Genomic DNA, 11,940 nt, shown 5'->3' with positions numbered 1-11,940 from the left:
CTCCGCCTGGGCTCCTTCTCCCCGTCCTTCCCCACGGCGGGGGCTTTTGCGGTGTTTCCCCCCCGCCCTGTTTACTTCTCTCTCCCCCCTCCCTCGTCTTCCTCCCGGTGCATCCCGACCTGCCCTCCAGCAGCCGTGGGGTTGCTGCTCCCGGGGGGGGGGGACACACCGGTGGCTATCCCCGGTCCCGGGGGAATGCCTGCACGGAGGGCAGGTAGAGAAATAGCCCCGGCTGCCAGAGTTGTGCTGGGAAGGGGTTTGGAGGGGGGAAGGCAGGGCGAAAAAGGGACATAGAGAATTGCACAGCATCCTCTCCCCAGTAGCCTGTCTCGGGGGGACTGGTCGGGTCCCACCACCTTAGAGCAGGATGGAGAACACCGGGAGGCTCCAGGTTTGGTTTTCCCTGGTCCTACAGCATCTTTAGTTTCAGAGCAATGCCTGTGAAGGAGGTCATGAAAGCATCTCTCAGGCACGGGGTGGGAAAGCTGCCCCCATCTCCTACCTGGGTGTGTGGTTCATGTCCTTCTCTGCCCCGCGGACAGCTTGTCCTCCTTTGCAAGTTCAGCATTGGGCTGAAACTGGCCTCTCTTAGTCCCTTGTCTGGGCAGCTCACCTGGAGCCGTGTGTCTAGGACAAGGATTTGTTCCTGTCTCGTGCCCTGGCCCCAAAGGAATCCCTCACTCCATCCAGGTGAGCTTGTGGAGACCACCCCAGCCCCAGGTTAGGCAGCAAACCAGCTCACACACCACAGAGCAATGGTGATGGAGAGGAATCCAGAGGTGAATGCAAGGAAGGTAATAGCATAATTATCTGTGGGTTGGTTTTGTCACTATTTGGTTAATACAACAGCTGTCTAGGTCTGTGCTCTCGGAAGCACAGGGACGTACATTAAAGGTAGCCTGCAGGCTGGGGGGGGAGGCTGGGGGAGGGAGAGAGAAATCCCCCGAGGGAAGATGGCTTTTCATTTCCCCATATCGACTGGTTTCAGACAGGATTATTTATATTTGACATAACAGATCACCAAACTAGGAAGGTAGTGGGGGTGTGCTCATACTCATTAAGGTAGACAGTTTTCTGACAGAATAAATTAAAGGTAAGCGAAGACTGCACTTTGAGGTTCAACAGATTGTCTTCTAGCCTAAAACGAGCAGTGAAATCAGCATAAAACCTAGATGGTAAAAATCATGCGCTTCAGTCTTTCATGATGGATGGCTGTCATTTTAGGAAACCTGGCAGAAATCCCAGTGTTTAGAGTGCAGACAGGGCTCCTGAGTGACCTCCTTTGAGCAGAAGTACCCAGAGCGATGGGGTTTTTTCAGTCGTAATATCTTGTCTTCACTGAGTAAGCAACTAAATTATAATGCTGTTAAGGGAAAATAGCTTAAGTAAATTATGCATGAACTAAGTGCCTGAACTATCTGCACACCTGTATTTTTAGGCACTTGCCCCGTTGCGATGGTGTGTGAATAACGGGAGGTTGTTTGCAGCCTTTTATGGTGGGTTTTCATCTAGTCTGAAACGAGCAGAAAGATGCATTACGGCTGTCAGTTGGTGAAAAGAGATTTCAAACACCTTAAAGACCGTGCAGCTGTAATTAGAAGTGTAACCTCCTTCCTCTGCCTGTCAGGATTTCTGTGCAGAATGATGACAGGACCTCTTGGGGAACGGTGCTGGTGCTCAGTAGATATAAAGAACTTCAACAAAATCCCCCGCAAAGTGACTGATGTTGATTTATCAGCCCTCGGTACGTTGGTTCTCACTTAGGAAAGATGTGGGGATGTGAGGGGAAAGGAAGGAAACGGCATTTGTTCCTTTCTGTTTCCTTGTCAGTGAATACAGGTTATGGATACAGGCAGTTCTTCAATACCTGTGCCTACCTGAGCACAAAGGGGTTGCAGAACATGGCCAGCGCTGTGGCTGCATCTCCACCATGTTTCTCTTTGCGTTCCAGCAAAGAGAAGACTGGTCTGGCTGTCACATCTCCTCCTTTCCCATTGCAACTGCAGCAGTCTCCAAACCCTCGTGTAGGTGACACGAGAGCCAAACCTGAAGGTTTGGTCTCAGGGGCTTTGCGGTCTAAGGAGAACACGTTCAGAAGTGGCTAAGTGACAGAGGACCTGCTCGCTGTCAGTGGCACATTGACCCTGGTCTTTCTAAAGGTATTTTCATGTCTAAAGCTGCAGAAGAACTCCTGACCCCAGAGCCATACCTAAGCACCCCTTTAGGCTCCTTTGTAAGGTTTTCTGGTGTCCAGGTACAAAAAGGTGAAGGTCCTTAATGCCCTTGGGCATTTCTGTGCAGCCCAGAGAGCTTAGCTGCGTCCTCACAGGCTGAAGAAGTCTGTGCCACTGACCTTTGGGCATGTCAGGGTATGTCCTGGGTGCCCAGGATGGGGGTCAGCGAGGGGTTTTGCCACTCTCCAAGCTGTAAGGTATTCACCTACCTTGAAGCTTTCTGTTTGGCTGTGCAGTGCTTAGCCCTGTGAGCGCTGGTGTGAGAAACGGAGATAACTCAGCACCTTCTCACTCATCGTGGTCTGGTACCTGGCTGTCCTGTTGTCATGGATATGGATAAGGACGTGTCCGATGAAGAGGTGCTCGCTGCTGGCAGGGCTCCCACAGCCACGGCTTGTCAGGCAACTTAAAACACTGAAGAGGAGCAGGGAAGGGGTGAAGGAGAGGTGGCAGGTGTTGGGGTTGAATTTGCCACTCGTTCCCATTCTAATTTACACTTTTCCCCGTGTCGTCGGGTGTTATGTCCTTCTCTCCTCATGATCTAATTTATTACAGTAGGGAGGATGGGTTCACGCTTTGCCTGAGAAAAAAAGCATATATGCCAGCACCACAGATTGGCAGAGGGGTGACAAATTGGTTGGGTGATGGACTCTGACCCTCTTCAGATCTTCCAGCCACATTCAGATCACAGCTGAGGCCAACCCAGACAAGGCTGGGACCTCAGGAACCTGTGAGCCCTGTGATCCCCTCGAGAACAGCCCTGGGCAGAGGTCAGCTGGAAAGGTTGGGGAACAAAATTAAAAGCCGTAATAACATTTTGAAACATCCTTGGACCCATTTCTCCCTGGAAAGCTTAATAACATCCCTGACCCATTTATAGCAGTTCAGGGCACCTCAGAGAGGACCTGGCTCCTGCTGACTGTGCGCTTCTCAAGGTGCCCGTGTCAGGATGGAGATGGGATGGGAGTGGAACTGATTTAGGCCAAAATCACAATGCCAAGGACTTTTCCCCATCCTATGTGGCTGAGAGTGCAGATTTCTCCCTGGAGTCGGGGTGCAGGAGTGTGTGCTGCAGCCTGGGACACTGTGGGGAGATGCTGGCATCTCCCGCAGCATGCGCCGATGCTCCTCATGGCAGGACACGGTGTGGGGACAAGAGATGAGTCAGGGGCCGGGGGACTTTTGTTTCCCTTCTCACAGCAGACAGAGTTTTATCTTGCAAGCACCTGTGACGGGTCAGAGCTGGTGTTTGGCTTTATCCAGAAAAATGGCACAAGACGGGCTGTGACATCTTCTCCCAGTTCCCCTGACCATGAAGGCAGCTCAGCCCTTCCTCATCGTCTCCAGTGCTTCTCTCCCTCATTTCTTACCTCCAGGGTAAAAGCCACCTGCAAGTGACACCCCACCCAGCGTGGCAGTTTGTGGGCTTGCCGGGCTTTGCTTGACAGTAATGTTAATTTTCTCCCCAGCTGGAAAGAAGGGCTTGGACCAGCCCGTGAGCTGCGGGGAGGGCTGCGGAGTGGAAGGTGCAGGCAGCTCTGCCGCCCTGGGAAACATCTCCCTGCTCCGTGGCTTTTATCAAAGAGATGGAAACTTGTCACATTCCCTCGGCAACGATATCTGACATTATCCAAGCAATTTGCCCTTGGTGTGTTTCCAGAAATAGTTAGGCCTACAGTAGACACGGGTGACATCTGGATGCATTACTGTGGAGTTCAAAAACATTCAGTAAACAAGACGGGATCTATTGTTTAAAGGTTATTTCAAAAGACTCCCAGCGAGTTATCTGGCCGTGCTGTGGGGAAAGCCTTAATGGCACTGTGATAATTGCCTTTTTCTTAAGGACATCTTAGGGGCAAGTTACCAGAAATTTAAAAGCAAGTCTCAGCCCATCCTCGCTGGGCTGGGGGGGCCCTGATCCAGCCTGAAAATGTGAAGAGTTTTTCCTTCAACACTGGTTGGATCAGGCTGGGGAAGTGTGTGTTTGTCTGTGAGAAGAGCAAGCTGGGGGGGCACAGATGGGGGATGCAGGGGAGACCACCGGCAGTTCAACGGTGAAAAAAAGGTCTCAGATCAGCATAATAGGGCAGCAGGGTTCACATCAGCAGGGAGGGCAAGAGAAAGAGTCTTCCCTGAGGCTCTGAAAAGAAAATAAATGCCATTAGGAGAGGATAAAGCAACTGCCTCTGAGCACCTGAGTCGAGGGTGGGAGGCTCTGCAGGGAGAGGGGGGCTCGGAGGGCTCAGCGAGGTCACTGGAGGGGACACTCTGCAGCCCACATCTTTATTCATCGTGTCACCACTCATTTAATAGCCTCCTGATTAAAAAAAAAAAAAAAAAAAAAAAGAGAGAGAAAAAGAAGAGTGAGTGAATTTTTGGCAGAAGCCAAGTGCCAGGCATCATCCCCTTCCCTCGCCCAGGTGACGGGGATGCTGCTCACATGTGGCAGAAGGGATGAGATGTGGCTTTGCTGTCACTCCCACCAGCCTGGCATCTGCAGGCGCTCCTGGCAGAAATCACTCCTGGCTTCTTACCTTGGCCCCAGGGCAAACAGAATTAATTCTCACCGTTAATTTCATGCCGCTCGGAGAGCCGTGATGGGGAGGAAATCACATTGCGGTCTCCCACGTCGTTATTTCTGGTTTGCCACTGATTTTCTCTGAGGATGGGGAGGAGGGAGCAAGGTTAGAAGGGTGCCCATGGAGTCCTGGAAGCCACCAGAGCTCTCTTCCCACAGCGGGACCATCCCGTCCTGGGCACTGGCTCCAGCTCTCCTTGGCCTCATCTGGTGCTGCCGTGAGGCTGTGTCAGCATTGCAGAGGAGTGTCAGAGAGCTGTTCTGAGCTGTCTGGATCCCACACACCCCATCCCGACACTCTCTATCTGCCTTTCCCTTCTGCTCATCTGCTGGTCCCCCAGCCCTGCCCTCCCACCCATCACTCACTGCTCTTGCTCCCCAGCCCTGGCCTCATCCCCCTTCCCTTCTGAGATACCAATTACAGGCAACTTAGGTGGTGAGATAACCGTCAGAAGCTGCCAGCCTGAAAAACAGGCTTTGGTGAAAAAGCTTTGCAGGTTTGGGGTTGTTTTTTTTATTTTTTTTAAATTGCCACTAAACTCCTGCTTAGGCTCTTGAAGGCTGCAGTAGTTGGCCTCTCTTGGGCAGGGGATAAAGGGGATGATCTCCTCTCCAGGTGGGAGATGAAGCCCTCCGCACTGCCAGCTTTAGGTATGGCTTTGAGGCCAGGCTATGGCTTTTCTCGAGGTACATGTTCATCCCAGGGTCTGAGCCACAGAAGCTCATAAGCTCATTATATTGGGGGAATTGCAAGCGGTGGGCGCCCCGCACGGCTGGGATTTCCCTCCTTTCTGCTGGAGGGGAGACTGGGAGGAAAAGTCCTTTGTGGTTTCATTTTTTTTCCTGTGCAGAGCGGTCCCTTGTTCCTCAGCTGCCTGAAAATCTAGGCTGGACCATAATGGACAAAAGTGGCCTCTTCCTGTGGGACCTGCAGAGCTGGCAGCGGTCGAAGCCGGGTTGTCTCCTTACTCACTGAGAATTTCAGGCTGTTTGAGATTAAAGGGGAAAACACATGAATGAAAGGAAACTGGCTGCCCAGGGGAAGATAAATACCCAGATTGCTGGGTGATGTGGCTGCTGTGAAACTCTCTGGGGACCAGCCGCAGCCTTGTGATGGATTCAGAAGTTGTTGTCTCCCCCCCACCTCGACCTCTCCCCAGTTCAGGTCACTTCCACTGAAGCAGATCAAAATGTCTGGAGATTGAAAGACTCATAAAGCAGCACTGATCACAGCAGAGAGATGTCTGGGACTTTGTTGTAAAAGATGACAAACGGGCTCCATCCAGGCTGGCGTTCGCTGTGGTGATGTGGGAGCCAGCCTGGAGACAGAGGGACTTCACAGGCAAGTGCCAGAGGAGTCCCCACAGGGCTGTGTTACAGCCTGCACATCGCAGCTCTGCTAAAACATCCACTTACAGGCACCGTTTCCTCCGAGAAAAATAACTCACCTATAAATAGCATTGCTCAATTTTTATTCCAAATATTCCACCTTCGCTCCCCTGGGTTGTTTGGTTGTGGGTTTTTTTTTTCCCCTAGGAAATGATACAGTATTTTCTGCCCCGTGACCAGCAGGGACAGTGCAATCCCAGTACAGAGCTCCTCTTCTGGAACCAGCCTTTCCTGCCCCATTTCAGCAGAGGCTGTTTCTTGGGCTTTGCTGTGGGGTTTGTGCCTGGATTCCCTTTCCTGCGCCCAGTGTGGGTTTGTTTTAAGACCCAGTCTCAGGTCTTCCTGCCTGAGCTTTGGCAAACCATTAACTCTATCTGTCACCAGCTTCCTTGCTGGATGACAGGCTGTGTGGGGTGTGTGGGGGGGTTCCCCCTCACCCGTGCCTTGCCCCTTCAGGCAGCGATGCTCCTTCTTCCTCCTGCTTTCCCACCCTTGCATCACAGAACAATAATGTGCATGTTGCTGCTCTTTAGTTAACACAAAATACGTGAGTTACATAGCAAGGCATGATGCCTTTTGTGGCAATCCAAGCTAAACTCCCTCCCTGGGGAGAAAAATATAGTATCAAGGCTGCCAGAGGCTCGGGTTTGAGCAAGTGCTGCCGTAGCCCAGCTAGGGAATGCATGGCCTCGCTGCTGGGGATCTCTCCCCATCTTCCTCTGCGAGCCAGGGCGAGCAGGGATTTACAGGGATGCAATTTTGTTTTTTTTATAAGGCTCTCATGTGGAAGGCAAAGGAGGTGTCTTGGTTTGATTGGTGTCGCCTGCTGGGTAGCTAAGCCCTGGGAAGATTAGTGGTGGGATCTGGGGAAAAATAGCTTTTCTGCGAGAGTGGGAGTGGAGTCGGGAGGGGAAGGATAATAAGCGGTGATTTGGGTTTGCTGTTAGGTGAATTTTGTGGTTTTATTGTTATATTATACAAAGGAGAGGCTGGGGGAATCATTTAAACTCACGTCTGTCCTGTGGGTTTCCTTTGAGACACCTTTCCCTGTGCAAATGGGGACAGGCAAAAAGCTGTGTGGTTTGGGGGATGCAGAGAGCGGGACTGCTCCCCCCCCTTTCCCATCCAAATGCATTAAAGTGCTCAAAAGGTGTTTCTCAAACCCCTCCAGGTGACCCAACTGTCACCAGAGCCATTTTCATACTGATTCCATACTGAGCTGGAGATGTATCTGGAGAAGGGCAGCTCTGGTCCGGGTGCTGGTGCCACTGAGCACGTCACAGCTTGGGCAGAAGCTCCCAGGACGTTGGGCACCTCGGGGACACAAACCTAATTCTGGGCTGTAAGAAGTGCCAGGGGTGCCCACCGTGTAGGGTGTCCCAGGGCAGGCTGAGCTGCAGTTGGGAAACAACCTCAAGTTGTACCAGGGGAGGTTTAGGATGGATATTGGGAAAAATCTCTTCACCAGAAGGGTTGGACCAGGCTTCCCGGGGAAGTGGTGGAGTCTTCTCTTCACCAAAAGGGTTGTGAAGCCTTGGACCAGGCTGCCCGGGGAAGTGGTGGAGTCTCCATCCCTGGAGGTATCTAAAAGACATGTGGTGCTAAGGGTTCCCTAATTCTGGGCTGTAAGAAGTGCCAGGGGTGCCCACCGTGTAGGGTGTCCCAGGGCAGGCTGAGCTGCAGTTGGGAAACAACCTCAAGTTGCAGCAGGGGAGGTTTAGGATGGATATTGGGAAAAATCTCTTCACCAAAAGGGTTGTGAAGCCTTGGACCAGGCTGCCCGGGGAAGTGGTGGAGTCTCCATCCCTGGAGGTATCTAAAAGACATGTGGTGCTAAGGGTTTAGTGGTACCTTGGCAGTGCTGGGTTAACAGTTGGACTTGATGATCTTAAAGGTCTCTTCCAACCTAAACAATCCAGTGATTCTCTGATTATTCACGGCTGCATCAATCCGGATTCATGTGTGGGAAGATCCTGGCTGCTCTTTGCAGAGGAGGCCTGTGGGTATCCCCTCTGGCCAGCCTGGATGTGACATCCTGTGGGCAGGCGTATCCTCCTGAGATAAAGACAAGCATAATATTTAGACAATTAATATTAGACAGTTCCAGCTTGCTTTTTTTTTTTTTTCTGATTTGCAACAGTTTAACATTACTGACTTCTCAAGAGTTATTCTTGATTCTCACGGTGGCTCGTGGGAGCAGCTTCAGCCCACAGAAAGTCGGGTTTTCTTGGTTGCGCATATTTTCCCTTGTGTTTCTGGCATCACATCTTTGTTTTTGTTGTATTTTTAAAGAAAACAACATAGGTTATAGAAAACACAAGATTGCGATGCTGGTTTCTGAGAAACCAAGCGCTGATCTCGCTTGCTGGATACCTGTGTAAATATTATGTGATATTGTTGAATGTTAGGATTGACAGACAAAGGGTAGGTCTTTAAAATGTTGTCTGGCTTGATTGGTAGTAAATATAAAGCACGAATGTTGCTGGGTTATGGCAGTAGCACTGACTGCAGAGGATTAGAGCTGCCCAGCTGCAGAAATGCACTGGCACCCTGGTGCTGTCGCCAGCGCTTGGGTTCTGCTCAAAAAGAGACTTCGAAAAATGAATACAGATGAGAGAACATTTGCAGGAACCTGGAAAGAAAAAGTGCTTTGATAGGAATGCTAACATTGCCTTATAACCCCAGAGAACATTTGCAGGAACCTGGAAAGAAAAAAGTGCTTTGCTAGGAATGCTAACATCGCCGTATAACCCCGGGGTCACAGCCTCGTGCTATGTCATGATAATCCTACTCAAACCAACCAGAAGCCGAACTGAAGCATCCTGTGATCACGGCAGAAATTCCCAGGCTGCCAGGTCTCTCTGCTGTCAATCCCAGGAGCGGTGGCAGCCAGGTTGCAGGGTGGTTTATTAAACAGGCCTGTGGCTTGAATGAATGTGTTCCCGATTCCCAGAGGAGCCCTGTGGTCTGTTTATCCTTGCGAGGGGCATCTCCTGCAGGCAGAGCTTCCATCGCGAGTCGGGCGCCTGCATTTTGATGAGCTCTGGTCTGCTAACGGGCACGGGGCAGTGAAGATGTTCACATTTGCAGGTCTGGGTTTAGTAGGACTTAGATGTATTTGTGAAGCAGGTTTCTGTTTGGTTTGCCTTTGAGAGGGTCTGGTAATGAAGTGCTCCTTGTGATCCTACAGCTTCAGCGTGGCCAGGGTGATGTTGGGAGAGCTCAGAAAATCAGCATAGGTTCAGGGAAAGGTTTTGCTATCTTGTTTGTGTGTTCCCAGTTCATCTGCAAGGTTAGCTCTGGGGCAGAAAGTGTTATTTACTTATTTTACTTACTTCCCAAGGAGTTGAAGCAAACATGTTCCAGCCAGGTGAGCTCCCCACGCAAGGTGACGTTCAGCTGGGATTCGGAGGGTGGAGTGGGGCAGTGCTGGCGTGTGAGTCTCCTCCTGCTTTCCAGGGTGGATGGAGACATTTCTGCATGCACATCCCAAGGTGGTTACGTGATCTGACCCTCACCCAAAGCGCGGTCCATCCCACAGCAAGCACAGATGCTGTTGGACCTCTGGCCCATCCGCCCTTCGGCAAAGCCAAGGAAGGGCTCCAAAGCTCAGGGGTGACTCAGGTCTAAGGCTTGGCTTTCAAAGAGAAGCTCCTTGGCATTTTTTGGTCCTTTAAGATGCCACAAGTCAGGAGTCAGGCATCATTTAAGCGAGGAAGGCAGAAACTGCAGCCTGCTGGGGAAGAAGCTGGCACCGATGTGCCACAAGCAGGAGGAGATGGGGAGCCCCGTGCCTGTGGGCCTCAACGGCCAGCAGAAGAGGTGGGAGAGCCCTGTCCCACCAGCCTCTCCTGCCTCAGTTTCCCCTGCCCGTAGGTGCCAGCGGTGGCCTTGTTTGGCTCCCAGGGGTGGCGAGAAGGTGGCAGGGTGTGTGTGTGAGGAACACCAACCACCGCATCGCTCTCTAGGGCCTCTTGAGCACCGAGGAGTCATTTCAAAGACAGGGTTGCTCCGTCCCAGTGCTGACGCTAGGCAAAAAGATCCATCACGTGTGTTCTGATTTCTGAAAGATGCTGTCCCTGGGAACAGTCGATATTTCAAACATTTGATCCCAGCAGCTCCGTTAAGCCCACATGGTTTGAGCAGAGCAATTTGTGCGAAGGTTTTTCTGGGTTTCTTTATTCGCCTAATGATGGTTTTCAGCTGAGCCGCATGAATTACTTTATCTTTTCCGCTTTTTTGCTTATGATTTTGTTGTTGAGGGTTTTTTTGGTGGTTAAATCTTTCCCTCTCTCATCTCCCAGGAAGAGCTGTAACAGAATTAAGGTGAGGAAAAAAGGGAAAATTTACTGGAACCGATTCAGTGTAAGTTGCCAAGAATCTGAAAATTACCCTCTCAGACGGGCCTGTATTAATTCCCCTGATGCAGCAATGATAAATCCTTATTAAAAAGGATAACATAAGGAGATTTTACTGCCTGTAGGAAAACTCCTGGTCACAAGCACTAAGGAAGCCCATCGCTGCCTTGTTCATGATCAGGGTGGGTTGCAAATGTGTGTCCCCTTCCCCACGAGCCGTGGTGCTGACACCAGCCCGAAGTGGGGGGCGTCCTCTTGTACAAGACATGGGTACAAAGCAAGAGAAGCCCCACATCCCCAGGTCCTGCAGGCAGTGACTCTGCATTGGCAGCAGCACTAAATCTCTGCAGATTCCCTCCTTGTGCCGTCTCCCCGTCCCTGTGGAAGTCCAGCCCTGGGAGCCCCACACAGACTATAATTTAAATGAAGTGGTTTCTGACCACATCTAGCAGGATGGAGGTGGATGTCACACTCCCTGTGCTGATGAGAGGGGGTGCTGTGAGGGCTCCTTCCCACCCTCAGCTGCAATTCCTGCCCCGTAGAAGGGAACACTAGAGGCAGCCTCACATTCCAGTCCTTATAATTTATGCATTATTGCCAAAATCACTGAGCTCTCTCTGTCCTCTTCCCTTCTTTATTCATAGCCCATGCTACCTCGCTGGGCTGGAGTGGGAAAAACACTCTGCTTGCTTCTCCTTACACGGGCTGAACCCGAGCCTCTGCCAGAGCAATGTAAAGCTGTAGCTATGGAAACTCCCTACCCTATTTTGTGATTTTTTTTTTTTAATTATTATTATTTTTTAGAGGCAGAAACTTATATTTCTTTGGTATGGAAACTCCCTACCCTATTTTGTGATTTATTTTTTTTTAAATTATTATTATTTTTTAGAGGCAGAAACGTATATTTCTTTGGAGATCCCGGGTGGGGCTGCTGGTGTGTGAGTGTTTGTTCAGGCACCTGGAGGGCTCAGCCCTGGGAGATAGATGCTGTGGGTCACAGCCAGTGCTCGGGGGGCAGAGGAGCAGGGACTGATGAGGAATAAGTGAGTTCCTGTCCCACAGAGCTGCCTTCCTACCTCTTGGAAATGCAAAGCTGTTGGATTTACTGCTTACTGGAGACGTACACTGTACGTGTCCTTCCTTCCCCAGCCCCTGATCGATGGCTCATCTGCAGCTCAGAAAGCTGTTGGATTTACTGCTTACTGGAGACGTACACTGTACGTGTCCTTCGGGTTAACAGTTGGACTTGATGACTCATCTGCAGCTCAGGATCGATGGCTCATCCACAGCTCAGGACATCTGCAGGGGCCACCAGGTCGGGTGTGGGGACTCATCTTCCCCAACCACCAGCACATGGGATGGTGATGGAGAGAAAGCAATG

The sequence above is a fragment of the Calidris pugnax genome, unplaced genomic scaffold, assembly GCF_001431845.1.
Source record: "Calidris pugnax isolate Ruff unplaced genomic scaffold, ASM143184v1 scaffold102, whole genome shotgun sequence".
In the NCBI taxonomy this organism is placed as follows: Eukaryota; Metazoa; Chordata; class Aves; order Charadriiformes; family Scolopacidae; genus Calidris; species Calidris pugnax.
Note: the sequence above shows the minus strand (reverse complement) of the source record.